Genomic DNA, 14,056 nt, shown 5'->3' with positions numbered 1-14,056 from the left:
GGATGGCTCAATTTTACTGACTGCATTTCCTCCTATGTCGGACCCAGACAACTGGGAGCCTGGAAATCCAAGGAGGATCGTGCTAGATTTAATATCTTCTAGACCCTTATTGGCATAGATAACTTCAATAACATGATTGTCCTCTATCTCATTGAGCATAGATGTTGTCGAGGGGTTGGTGGTGCTAACATCAAGGGTAAGTCTTGCAAGTGATGAGGAGTCCGTTTGTTTGGGAGTTCCAGATTTGAGTATTATTTTTGTCGGATTATCACTTATGCTAGCATCATCAACACCACGATTGGGGTTTTCCAGATTTTTAACCACAGAGTTAGTCGGGGTTTGAGAGGTAGATGGTAAGTCATTATTTGTTGAGGGGGTATTTGCTAGTACCAGCCAATTGGTTGGTATTTTGGTCATTAGATCGGTTATGGTTTAGGGCGTTTTGATGTGCAATTTTTCATCTTTGCTTTCTTGAGGTGACCATATGAAAGCAGTCAAAAGGTGATTCTTCAAGACCTTTTGAGGGGTCGGAAACAGGGATGAGGGGTTCTGATACCAGAGGTGTGTGGTCAATATGCATTGGATTTAATTCACTAGGGTTGGAGCCGGGAGCAGGTGTCTCTTCGTTAGCAGAGTGTAGGGTAGCTGAATTTAGGTCTTTACTAGTTCTAGGGTTAACAGAAGCATCGACTAAATTTATGTTATTCTTTTGTTTTCTGCGATTGATGATTGGATAGTGTTTACGAAGATGCCCTTCTTTTTGCAGAGAAAATAGGCATTCAAACCTCCAAGCATTTCAATAGGACAAACGAAGGTATCTCCATTAATATTTAGGTTTAAAAAAGGAGGGATGTCAATCCCATGCTTAATTGATACAAGCATTCTTGCATCAAGTTTTGGTACCAAACTGGTGGTCTCATCAATCCGAATTGTTTTTCCAAATGGTTCCATTAGTTGGGGAAGAAAATGCTAAATAAAGGGAGGGACATCCTTAAGGATGACCCATCGGGGGGAGGATAGCGTGAGAACTTCCTCATTAACCACCTCCAGAGACCAGGTTAGGGCTCGAAAGGAGGTATTCCCGACCGTCCAATATTGACGTTTCAGGGCTTCAAGCTGGGACTCATGTGTGTTAAAGAAAATAAGGTAAAGGCCTCTCTGTATTTGCCTGCAGAACTATATTTTAAGCCCTAATTTCAGATTCCAAATATTATTAAACCAATCATCTAAGAATTTCCTAGGCGGGCATTTTTCAATATCAACACAAGCAAAGAAGATAGCAGTGTCACACAACCTAAGTTTTTCCGAAGCAATTTCATTCAGCATTTCATTATTTGGTGAAATGCAGAAGGAGTCTGAGGCAATGCTAGGGCACTTACCTTCCTTACTGGGTCCTTCATCTCCAGGAGCCTTAAGAAATTGTGCACAAGGGTGGACTCCATTCGCAGGCGGGGCAACAGTCTCCGCAAAGGATTTTTTCAGGGTTGGGTTAGTTTGAGTGGCAGATTTAGGGCCATTAATGGCATCGCCATCAGATTCTGGCTCCATCGGGAACCAGGATTGGGTCGCACGATCGATTCAGTAGGTGGCAGAGTTAGGTTTAATTGAAACCACAAAGCATTAATTCACAGTTTTAAGAAAAAGCAAGTGGACGGGGAAGAGTTTGCAAATCGGGTGGAGGAGGTTAACTCCTCCATGTTAACGCCGAGGTGCCCACGTCAACTGTCCAAGTTGCCTCGATTCTGCTATCGCCTTCAAGAGGGAGTAATTCGCATCTAGTCCGAAAATTCGTAGACCCCCTAAAAAAATATAAATTTTCACTATAAAATTTGTATTATATTCCGATAAGAATATTTAGAATTTAAAACTTAAAATATTAATTTTAAATTAATCGATAATTAAAAAAAATTATATATGTAAAATAAAGATAAGAATGATAATGATATTTTTTATTATTATTTTCATATAATAAATTGATTTTTCTTAAATAAGAGTTATTACGATTTCTATGATTTCTATAAAGTAGTTTTTTTATATTAACAAAATATTTATATGATATGACTTGTCGTGATATTTATATCTACAGATCCAATATAAACACGGTCTTCTTTTACATAAGATCTTTTTTTCATGAATATCATCGCAGATTGTCGGCTCTTCTGTCTAGATACAGTTGAATTTCAGAAAAGATACAAGTGCAGGCATGGCACCAGATGAGAACTCAGAAAGTGGTTTCACAAAAATATCCAAAGTCTGCTATTTACACCATCAAACAGGTCTTTCCTATCGTTATGCAAAAATAAAAGGATTTACATAGAGATAACGACACAAAATTGTTTACAATTTAAAAATTAAAAAACCTACCAGAGGAGAGCTCCCAAAGTGTTTTCTTGTAGTGGTAGTAGTAGGGTTTTAACGGAGCAAATAAAGTATTGGCTCCAGTGGATAATGCTTGAAATAAAATGTAATTTCATAAAAAAAATTATTAAAAATAGTAAATCGAATCATTCTTATAACACAAAATTTGTTAAACCAATCAAATTGCAGATAAATAAAAATTTTTATTTAATTAATTTTTAAATATGCATTTAAACTTTATAAAAATAAGAATATTTTGAAAATAAAAAATAATAATTTTGTATGATAGGTGCAAATTAATTGATGATTTGACTTCAGTGAATGCAATAGTGTTACCTATTATCTAGGCAAGTACTAATAACTAGCTTACATATATTTGATTTTAATCACATTTTATATGTAAGCTAGTAGCAGTCGTGGCGCAACATGGGAAACAATAAAAAAATTCAAAATAGAACTATATAATATTATATTATTAATGTTTGTTGCAATAATATGTAATATAATTATTGCAATTATTTGTGGAATGATATTATGATGTATTATTATTATTAATTTATATTGTTTTGATTATTATGATATTATTTTATAATTTATTGAAAATAATATTCATAATATGAATTTAAAATGTATTAAATGTATTATATTATTATTTTAAATTATTGTTAGTTATAATATTATTTTTATAGTTTTATTAGTAATATTATATTAATATAGTGTTATACGATAAGTATAATATTATTATATTCTTATTTTGAAACTATAATATTGTTTTATAGTTATTGTTTATAATATCAAGGTAAGGGTTTAAAACTTGGTTAGAGTTAGGGTTAGGGTTACGATTATAGTTAGGGGTGGGACTATGGTTATAGATAAGATTATGATCATGATAGAATAACAATTATGTGGGCTTTAGTTGAAGATTAGTGTTAGGGTTAGGGCTAATATCATAGTCAGGGTTACGCTTAGGATTAGGTTTTGCATTAGAGATATAATTATAATGAGGGTTGGGGTTATAATTATAATGAGAGTTAGTATTGTACTTAGGATTAGGGTTAGGGTTGGGGTAAGGGTTACGATTCGGGTTAATCTTAGTGATTGTAATTAGGGTTAAGGTTAAGATTAGGCTTAGGGTTAGAATTAGGGTTAGGGTTAGGGTTATAATTATAATTAGGGTTTGGGTTATATAGTTATGATTATAATTATAATTAGGGTTAGGGTTATATAGTTAGGATTATAAGGTTATATATAATTAATAATTAGATATAAAGTTAGGTTAAAGATTATGATTAATAATTAGATATAAAGTTAGGTTTTGGGTCATTATCAGGTTAGGGGTAGGGTTAGGGTCTAGATTAGAGGGAGTTATAGTATTATAGATAAAATAATAGTTATATTTGGTTTTAGTTATCAATTAGAGTTGTTATTTTAGGATAATGCTTGGGGTAAGGGTTGAGGTTCAATTAGAATCAATATTAGGGTTAGGGATAGGGTTTAATTAGGATTAGGGTTAGCATTACAACTAAATTAAGGTTAGAGTTAGTGATATATGACTCAAGAAGGGTAAGGATTTAAGGATAAAGAACATTGTTAGGTTTTCGGCTATATAATAGAGCTTCATTTGAAGGTTAGCGTTTGAATTTAATTAGGGTTATAGTTAGGGTTAGGGTTATTGCTTAGGTTAGGGTTTCTAGTTTGGGTTATTATTATGGTTAGGGTTAGGGTTTAAATTTACATCATGGTTAGGATTAGGGTTTACATCATGTTTGGAATTATGAATAGGGTTAGGTTGTACATCATGGTAAGGGTTAGGTTTAGGGTTACTTTTTAGGGAAAAAACTATCCAACCCTTAGGTTGCACCAAGATATTAATACCCTTCATATATTATTAATACATTGTAATAGATGATTGGTGCACATCCTAAAGGCTATAGAGCCATTCCCTAATTTTAGGGTTAGGGTTAGGGTTAGGGTTAGGGTTAGGGTTGGGGTTATGATAAGGTAATGGTTTAGAGTTGCGGCTAGGACTATGGTAAAGGTTATGGTTTAGATCATCGTTCAGGTTAGTGTTAGGGTTAACATTAGTATTATAGCTAGGGTTATGGTTTATATCATGGTTAGTGTTAGGATTATTGTTAGTGTTTACATCATGGTTAAGGTTAGGTTTAGGGTCAACATTATGATTAGGATTTTCATCATGATTAGGGTTATTGTTATGATTATGGATAGAGTTGGGGCTTAGGATTATGGTTAGGTTTAGGATTTGAATCATGGTAAGGGTTAGGATTATGGTTTGGGATAGGGTTTAAAATTAGGACTAGGATGATAGTTAGTGTTTACATTATTATTCAGATTAGGGTTAGTTTTAGGGATTGGGTTATGGTTAGGTTTAACGTTATAATTAAGGTTATTGATAGGGTTAGAATTTACATCTTAATTAGGATTAGGGTTAGGGTTAGTATTACAATTTATTTAGGGTATAATTATAGTTAGAGTTAGCATTAGTATTCAAATAGAGTTAGAGTTTAAGGATAAAGCATGGTGTGATGGTTAGGATTATATAATGAAGCTTCATTTTAAGGTTAAAGTTAAGGTTTAATTAGGTTTATGGTATTAATATAAATTTGAATTTACTTTGGAGCGTTTAATATATGTGCTATATGATTTATTTGTTGTTGAGGAGTGGAGTATGTGGAGGATATTTTTCTTTGGTGAAAGTGGGAGGATTGTAAAAGGTAAGCTTATTAAAAATGATATAAATTGTAACTATTTTGTTATTCTTGTTGATGAAGTTAGCTCAGTTATCATTGAAGTAACACTAACATCATAATATTATTTGATAAAATTATTTTATTCGAAGCAGTGGCAATAGTTAATGTAGATAGGGTCAGGATTTACATCAAGGTCAGGGTAAGGATTATGGTTAGTGTTGGGGCTTAGGACTAAGGTTAGGGTCAAGGTTATAGTTTGGATTAGAGTTTAGAGTTGGGATTAGGCTTACAATTAGGCTTTACATCATGATTAGGGCTAGGATAAGTGTTAGGGTTAGGATTATGGTTAGAGTTTACATCATGATTCAGGCTATGGATAGGGTTAGGGATAGGGTTAGAGATAGGGTAAAGGGTTAGGGTTAGGATTTACATCATGGTTGGGGTTAGGGTTGGAGTTAGAGGGTTAGGATTATGGTTAGGATTATTGTTTATGGTTACGGTTAGGATTATGGCTAGGGATAGAGCTTACATCATAGTTATAGATAGGATTGGGGATATGGTTAACTATAAGGGTGAGGATTTACAAAATTATTGAGGTTAAGATTATGGTTAGGCTTAGGGTTTAGGGTTATAGTTAGAATTATGGCTAGAGATAGGGTTGTTATCATAGTTAGGGTTAGGGTTAAGGGCTACGGTTAGTATTATTGTTAGGGCTAGGTTTAGGGTAAAGGTCATGATTAGGATTAGGGTTAGGGTTAGGACTTATCATTATGGTTAATATTAGGGTTTACATCATGGTTAGGGTTAGGTAAGAGTTATTGTTATGGATTGGGTTAAGGATCAGGATTAGAATTAGGATTATGGTTAGAGTATTATGATATAATAATTATTATTAGAGGTTTTAACTTGGGATTAGGGTTAGGGTTAGTATTCTAGTTAGTGTTGGAGTTTCATCATGGCTAGGGTTATGCATAGGATTAGATTTTGTATTAGAGAAATAGTTAGGTTTAGGTTTGTTATTAGGTTAGGCTCAAAGTTAAGATTGCATTTAGAAATGGTATTAGAGTTAGAATAACAATTATGATATGTGTTATGGATAAGGTTTAGTTTGTTTTAGGATTAGGGTTTAATTTGGTTTAGTGCTTAATTTGATTTAGTCTTTAGTATTAGGATCAAGATTATGTAAAGAATTAAATTAGGGTGAGAAGAATAGACTAATTGTAATATAATAATAGTTACAACTCAATTATTTTTAATGTTCAATTATGTTTAGGGTTAGGGTTCAATTCGGTTTACAATTCAATTAGGTTTAGGATTAAGGTTCAATTTGGTTTAATGTTCAATTAGGCTCAATTTTGGGTTATGATTCCATTTGGTTTATATTAGGGTTCAAGCTATGTTACTAATAGAACTAGGGTTTAAATAAGTGAAGTGTTCAATTATGTTAAAGGGGCTTAGGGTTCAACTTGGTTTATTGCTAGGTTTAGGGTGTAATTTGTTTACTATTATGGTTAGGCATTTTGGTTTAGTGTTAAACTATTTTTAGGGATAGGATTCAATTTGGTTTGATTTTAGGATTCAATTTGCTTTACTATTTGGTTAGGGTTGGAGTTAGGATGAGCATGTAGTTACTATAAGGTTGTGTCTATGTTAGGATTATAATAAAATTACAATTATTGATTATGGTTACCATTAGGGTAGGATTAGGGTTCAAATAAGATTACAATTCAATTAGGTTTAAGGTCATTGATAAATCAGGGTTCAAGTTTGATTTAGTTTATTGTTAAGGGTAGCGTTAACTTGATTTAGGCATTATGATTAGGGTTATGATTCAACCTGGTGGTTGTAGTTTTATCTTATAGTTTTTAGTTTTTTTTAAAAAAGGTTAATATTGATCAATTCATTAATTTTAAAATTTGAGAGTTATATTTGCTATATTGATATAGATTTTCTTCTATGCTTAAGCTAGTTTTCCATAGTTTATTTATTAATTAAACTCCATGATTCCTTTCAATAATATATCTATGTTATTTTTATTTTCTTTCAAAAAACCATTAAAAATATTCATATATCAAAATTTAATTAAATAAAAAGATAAATAATATATCTATACTTACATTAATTATATAGAAAAGACACTACATTGACAACTTTTATTACTCTACCTTGAATATACTAATTAACTAAAATAAAATTATTTACCACTTTATTAAATATAATAAGAGAGACATAAATATGATAATATTGATGTCAAATCTAAATTATATTAGCAAATTTTCCATCACCCATGTTAAAAATATTAAAAATATCTAAAACTTCATTAAAAATATTCATATATCAAAATTTAATTAAATAAAAAGATAAATAATATATCTATACTTACATTAACTATATAGAAAAGACACTACATTGACAACTTTTATTACTCTACCTTGAATATACCAATTAACTAGAATTAATTTATTTACTAATTTATTAAATATAATAAGAGAGACATAAACACGATAATACTAATGTCAAATCTAAATTATATTAGCAAATTTTCTATCACCCATGTTAACTTGGAAGTTATCTTTGTGTGTAAAATTAGACTATGTGTTTTGTCCTCTTACATATATTTAAATATGTATCTCTCATTATTCTTCTAACTCAAATTTGTTGTATATTATGAGAAAAATACATTTGTAAGTTCAAAAAAAAGAAATAATTTAATTAATTATTTGTATGTAAACATATAATTCATATCCCTACAAATGCCCATGAATTTTCATGTCTAATTTCTTCTCTTTTTAGAATAAATTATTTCATATGATGAAGTACTTATATACTTTCTAAATTTTATCACAAATGAAATAGAAATTTTAAAAAATATTTTAGAAGATATCACGGGAGATTGAACATTGTATTCTTTTATATTAAAATCTATACTTCATTACATATAATGTTTCTTTAATTTATTAAAATTGTGCATCTCTTAATGTCATGCCTCTAATAGAAAAATATAGGAAAAATCCATTCTTTCATTACAAATAATTAACATAATTTAATACAAATAATTAACATAATTTTCTTCCAACTTACTAAGTTTTGGATTTTTATTAAAAAAAATTTATTAAGTTCTATATCTTTCTTATCTTTACTACACTCTATATTTAATATGTAACTAATATATATTATTCACAGTAATAACTTTTATAAATTATAAGGATCCTAATGTTTTAAAAAAAATCTTTTTGTATGCAAATCAATTCAATTTCTAAAATTAAACTCAATTGTGTTTTTTAGTTTTTTTTTATGAATCAACAATTAGTTTTACAATAAATTTAAAAATAAAATCTAGATATAAATAAAATCTTTCCAAAAAAATTTTAGATATATTAACAACATTTCTATTCTATTTTCCTTTTTGAATGCAAATCACTACAAATTCTAAAATAAAAAATGAATCATCAATCAATTTTAGTATAAATTTAAAACTAAAATCTAGATTTAAATGGAAACTTTCTATATTTTTCTAGATATATCAACAACATTTCTATTGTATTTTGTCTTTTTGCATGAAAATCATTTCAAAATCTAAAATTAAACTAATTTCTAATTTTTTAATTGTTAAATGAAAGAACACTTAATTTTTGAAAAATATAATTTTATAACTGATTTTTGAGATTTACAATTGTCATTATCTAAATAGAAAAATACAGTCCACTACAAAGTGGAATTGCAATTTGTCAAGGTTTAAAATTAGAAAAACTTATTATATGATAAAGTTAAGGCAGAATCTAAAAGAAAACATGTTATATGAAATATATCATACCATTGGAGTTCTTGATTTGAAAACCCTGAACTTGATTTCTTGTTAAAGTCGTTCTCTATTGCGAAATATTTTCATTCTTCTATATAGGATCTGACAAATAAATTAAAAGAAAAACCTAAATAAAAGAGAATATACATGATAAAACATTGAAATTGCATGCATACTTATTTGGTCAACAAATTGAATGGGAATAATTCCTCCATTGATCTCTGATTCTAAATCATTGCAGGTTATACAAGGAGAAGTGTTGTAGGTTATAAACTTCAAATATCTATAATCTTGGGTAGCCATGGAAAAATTGGCGCAGGTAAATTTAAAATCAAATGTTTTAAGAAAGTCTTGCACAATTCAAATTACTACCATCTGAAATGTTAACTTGTAAAATTCAATGAAATGATTGCAAGCTACTCACCTATATATTGTGTTGTGCAATCAATGATGTGTGAAGTGTCTAGATTGATAAAGGTTTTTATCTTAAGCAAACATAAAAATAAAACATTACAATCGCTTCAAGCATATGAAAAGTTTAAAACATGCAATATGCAAATTGTGGAACCAGTAACAAAACTTACATATATAGGATCTGCTCACCTGTATTGGATATGCTCTTGTTTCAAATGGAGTGGGTAAAATTCGATTGCAAATAGAATGGAAATTGATATATATCTCAGAGACACAACGATTTCATTTAAAGACAATAAATTTCTTTTATTTCTTTCTTCCTTCCAATCGTTGCATGTAACTACTATCTTTGACGTTATGTTTTCAATTATGAACAGTTTTACATTATGATCCACACAGTTTCAGTGGTGCTTGGTCTTCCATCATGTTTATGTTTTCTTTAGTGTTTACACGGAATATTTCACTTTTATTCTATCCTTCACTCCCCCTACTCGTAGGAACACCTCTTAGCGTAAAGATGCTTTTTTTTTAATTAATTATAAGGATATCAAAGGATCAAAAAAAAAACATCCAAAGTTTAACGGAAGAGGCCTCGCCTTAACCATGCTAGATCACGGAGAAGTAGCTCATTAGTACATAGCATAGAAGAGCAAGCTAAGATAAAATATCATTAAGATCCTCGACCCAAGTAGTCCAGCCCCTGGGACCTTCCATCCAGGCAATACTTTTCTTATCTTGAATTTGAGACAGCATGGAAATTTGTTGATCGGTAGCATTTCTGGTCTGGATGACCTCCTTGGTAAGTTTCTTTAAAGAATCTTCAAAGTTGGCAAAGTTATCAATGTGTCTTTTCCAATCAAAGCCGTCCTTAAGCTCATACACGTTCATAGTGGTGTGCCCAGCTTGAAGGAATCTTCTAAGCTTTCTTCTATCCAAAGACATGTTCACGTTCATCTACGAAGAAATTTTGAAATATGTGAGTTTACAAAAAAACTCAGTAAGGGTTCTAGGGGAGTCTTGATACCTTTCTTCATTTCCGCACTTCCAAATCTGCCAAAGAATGTTAGAAGACAACATAATCCAGAATATATTCAAATCTTTTTTAAAACCCTCAATATAGCCAGTAACAATTTCAAAGATGTTCACAAAAGAAGGATAGTTGATACCAAACATATGCCAGATATTTTTAGCAAAAGAACAATCAAAGAAGATATGTCTACTACTGTCTTGCCGACCACAGAACCTGCAGATGGAATCACTAGAAAGATCTTTTCTAATAGGAAGACGGTCAAGAAGCAGCACCCATTTGAAGCACTTAAGCTTAGGCTCAATAGGAGCCTTCCATAGCCTGTGAAGATGCTTCTTCCATATATTACCTTCCAGATTAGTGTACCAGATTTTGTTAATGTGACCAATGACATCATTATTAGCAGCAATGGTTCTATAAATGTGCTTAGCTTTAATCTTGTTCACAATAGTGCCATCAGGCCATTTGATTTTAATATATCTATTTGAGTCAACCTAACAAGTTGAAGGTAAATCTTTGCTAGCTTTAACAATCATGTTGTAAGTTTTCTTTTGTGAATGAGGGATATTATATTTGGAGCTGATATCTTCCCAACTAATAAGATTATCTTCTTCAAAGAGACAAATGAAATGATAGATTCCCAAATTATTCCAGTACTTAGCAGAGCATCCTTGTGAGAGAGCAAGAGGTTTACCATCAAGATGTAAATTCCACCAAATGGATCTTTCACCATAGATAAGATTATGATCAAAGAAGGTCCTATTAAGGATGAATTTCTTAACCTGTTCCTAGGCTTTCCAGATAGTTTTAAAGACCGAGGACCCTTGAACTAGGATAGGAAAATCACCCTCAATGATGTCACCAAAGGGGATGCTTTTCCAAGCTTTAGCCTTTTTAGGGATGCCTCTTTCAATATTACTCCTAATGAGGACCTTCCATGGCTCATCTCCCTCCAGAGAGTGAAAGATCCATTTGGTGGCTAAGGCAATCCCTTGAGTCTTAAGATCTTTTAGGCCCAACCCACCAAGGAGCTTGTCAGTGTGGCACCAATCCCACTTGACAGCATGGTGCTTCCTTTTACCTTTACCATCAGACCACAGGAAGTTCCTGATGGCTTTCTGAATCTCAAAAATTTGATAGTTGTTAAACATCTAGGCAGAAGAATAATACACATTGTAGGAGGACATATTTTTTTGACAAACCTGGACTCTGCCAGCAAGGGAGAGGAATCTGTTATGCCACTTATTAAGCTTGTTAAAAATCTTCTCTTTAATCTAGAGCCACATTTCCTTTAGGGAGGGATCTATGGAGAAGGGAATGCCCAAATAGTGCACAATCTTATGAGGCCCTCCCCACAAGAAATTGGACTTGTTAAACCAGGCAGGGGGTTGATCAGACCAACCAAGGCAAATAGATTTAGCATGAGAAATCTGGGACCCAGAGATGGAGCAGAAGATGTTGAGCTTGTTATGAAGGGCATCAAAATTGGTCTCATTGGCTTCAAAGAAAAGTGAGGTATCATCAACAAATTGGCAATTAATAAGCTCGGAATTGTTGGGTAGGGTGATGCCCTTAATGGCAGGGGAGAGGGAGTTATCCCTTAGGATGTAGGATAGGGCATCTGAGGCGATGACAAAAAGGGCAGGGGCCAAGGGGCAGCCTTGCCTAATGGATCTACCAAGAGGGAAGGGTTCAGAGAGGGATCTATTAACCTCAACATGAGCAGAAGCATCTTTGAGAAGGATTTTGACAAGGTTACAGAACAAGGGTGGAAAACCAGAAGCTTCTAACATCATAATTATAAAATCCTAGTCAATCCTATCATAAGCCTTCTCAAAGTCAAGAAGAAGCATGGCAGAATTCTGGTTGGAGTGTTTGGACCAACACATGGCTTCCCAACTAGTAATCAAATTTTCAAGAATATATCTACCTTTGATGAAACCAGTTTGGGAAGAGTTGACAAATTTGGGAAGGATCGACTCAAGTCTTAAAGCCAAAATTTTAGCCAAAATTTTATAGGAAACGTTCAGCAGGGTAATAGGTCTCCAATTCTTTAGAAGGGCTTTGTCCCCTTCCTTAGGGATCAGCTTAATGATACCTCTGTTAATGAAGCTTCCCAAGGTGCCTTTGCTGAGGGCATCAAAATAAATGTCATAGAGGTCTTTACAAATCCAATCCAGACTAGACTTATAGAATTCACTAGTCAGGCCATCAGGGCCAGGGGCCTTATCATTCTTCAGAGAATTGATAGCTTTCTTAATTTCTTCCAACGAGATATCTTTGTTAAGAGAATCTCCATCCTACTTGGAGATTCTATTGGGAATGAGATCTTTATAGACAAGTCTATAAGACTTAGCTTCCTCAGACTCCTCAGAAGTAAAAAGCTTACTATAAAAGTTAACAAAGGCATCTTTAATATCTTTCACCTCAGTGGTTTCTTTATTATCAACAATGACTCTATCTATAGATTCATTAGCATGTTTTTGTTTGAGGATATTGAAAAAAAATTTAGATCCCTTGTCTCCATTTTGAATCCAATGGGCCCGAGACCTGATCTTAGCCACTTTAATTTTGTATTGTTGATGTTGTATGAGATTATGCTGAACCTGAGCAACATGAGAGCAAAGATTGGAATCTTGAGGATTGTTTTGGGTATTAGTTTCAGCAAGGTGGAGTTTGTCAGAAAGAAAATTTTTCAGAGTACCTGTAATCTTTAGCTTTCTTCTGGCCTATGGTCCTAAGAAGGTTATGCCAAGCAGAGATATTTTGGTTCCACAAATCAATAGGAGAGAGAGATGGGAGACTCTTAAAGTTAATAATTCTAATAAGTTGAATGGCAGCAAGAACATCAACGTCCAGCAGAAGGGAGTTATTAAGGATGAATCTCGGGTTGGCAACATTCTTGATAGCAGGGGAGTCATTAATTCTGATACACACCGATATGGGGTGATGATCTGAGAGCGAAGAGGGAGTAACCGTGACCACGTTCCCACGGTCATTCGAAAGGAAAGTAAAGAATTTTTTATTAGCATAGGATTTGTCTAATCTGGCATAGATTCTAGATGACCCTTGTTGAAAGTTGCACCAGGTGTGCCACAACCCATTATAAATATCAAAGTTACCAGTGAGCGGGTCAAAAATGAGTTTACTACATTTCATTCTGTTCCAGTGGAGCTTCTCAAAATCCTTCCAGACGAAGGGGAGACCCCCAATTTTGTCTTCTTGATCTTCTATCATATTAAAATCACCCCCAAATATCCAGGGGATATTAGGGAGGGAGGAAATCTAGTCCCAAAGGTCAACTCTCTCCTTATAATCATTGGAGGCGTAGATGGAGCAAATACCAAAAGTAAGAGACTTAGAGTTCAAAGTAGCCCAAGCAGCCCTATTACAAGGCGAAACCCCTTTGCCAGTAATTTTAGAAACCCATTTAGGATTAATAAGAAGGCCCACACCCCCTTTACCTTTAGTGTGATTGGAATGCACCTTAAAGGCATCCTTCCATATAAAATTCAGGTTACTTTCAAGCACAAAGTCAGTTGCTTTTAGCTCTTGCAACATAAGGCAATCCATATGCTTAATAGAGTCCATAAACTGCTTGATAACATGCTTCCTATCCAGGGACTCAAGCCCCCTGATGTTCTAGGAAACACAATTAATGAGGAACTAGACGGGAGGAGAGAACGCTTAGGATTCGAGGATCCAACCATATTATCGAAGACAGAGAAACAATTCTTCACACTG

The sequence above is a fragment of the Cryptomeria japonica genome, chromosome 4 (assembly GCF_030272615.1).
Source record: "Cryptomeria japonica chromosome 4, Sugi_1.0, whole genome shotgun sequence".
In the NCBI taxonomy this organism is placed as follows: Eukaryota; Viridiplantae; Streptophyta; class Pinopsida; order Cupressales; family Cupressaceae; genus Cryptomeria; species Cryptomeria japonica.
This window is presented reverse-complemented; position numbering follows the sequence as displayed.